Below are 1,208 nucleotides of genomic sequence, written 5' to 3' on the forward strand. Positions count from 1 at the left end.
GGATGTTGGTCTCTTCTCCCAAGTAACTAGCGATAGGACGAGAGCAAATGGCCTCAAGTTGCACCAGGGGAGGTTTAGATTGGACGTGAGGAAAAATTTCTTTACTGAAAGAGTGGTTAAACATTGGACCAGGCTGCCCAGGGAAGTGGTTGAGTCCCCATCCCTGAAAGTATTTAAAAGACGTGTAGATGAGGTGCTTAGGGACATGGCTTAGTGGGCATGGTGTTGGCTCGATGGTTGGACTTGATGATCTTAGAGGTCTTTTCCAACCTTAATGATTCTATGTGATTCTATGAAGAGGTGGTCTCAATGCATCCTGTACATGTGGGTATTCCTAATAGCTTCTCTGTGACTCACTTCGCTCATTCTGCAAAGTCAAATTATAAATTTATTTTGTTGCTTCATATTTCACCACAGAGCACTGTGGATTATTCTAGGGTGATCATTAAACCAGTAACTGACTCTTTGCATGTTGGTCTTCACAAAAAATAAACCACAAATAGTCTGCTCAGTAATAAATGAGCTTTGTTACTCAATTCCTTGGGGTTTGCATAAAATGTGCCTTCAAGACGTTTAGTAAATTGTGATTTCTACTGGGATCAATCCAAATGCACTGATTAAAAGATGGCATAAATAGAGACCCGCAAAATGCTGCAAATATACTTTGGCAAAGGCAACTAGCAGGACTTGGGGCCGGGCTAAAGCCTCTGCAGGTAATGTATCACACTCACATCTCAGTTTATACAGAACTGTGGGTTGGGGTATTATTCTTATAAATTACATTCCTCTTTGTATGTGTGTAAAGGGACCTCAGCGTCTCACACGTGGCCTGTGAGCTGTTTTAATCCACAACACCTCAGGGGTACACTGCCACACATGTACAGTTGCTGCTGTTGTGCTAGAACTCCTCACCCATCTTTGAGGGTTTCCTCAGTTCCTTCTCTTTCAACATACCCAATTTATGTGCCTGTACCTCAGCTGGCATTTAATGCTCTCAGGGGTCTGACCTGCCAATCTCTACCCTGTCACCGGGCCTGCGGACACACGTCCCGCCAGCTGCCTCAGGCTCAGGCCGCGGACCGGGGTAAGACCAGGGCGGCCGGGGCTGTCGAGTCTCGGCAGGCCGCGCTGGGACCCCCTCCGTGGGCTGCGAGGGGCCGGCCGCGGCTGCGCGGCAGCCCACAGCGAGATCGCGGGCCCCGCGGCGG

The sequence above is a fragment of the Aptenodytes forsteri genome, unplaced genomic scaffold (assembly GCF_000699145.1).
Source record: "Aptenodytes forsteri isolate BGI_AS27 unplaced genomic scaffold, ASM69914v1 Scaffold54, whole genome shotgun sequence".
NCBI lineage: Eukaryota > Metazoa > Chordata > Aves > Sphenisciformes > Spheniscidae > Aptenodytes > Aptenodytes forsteri.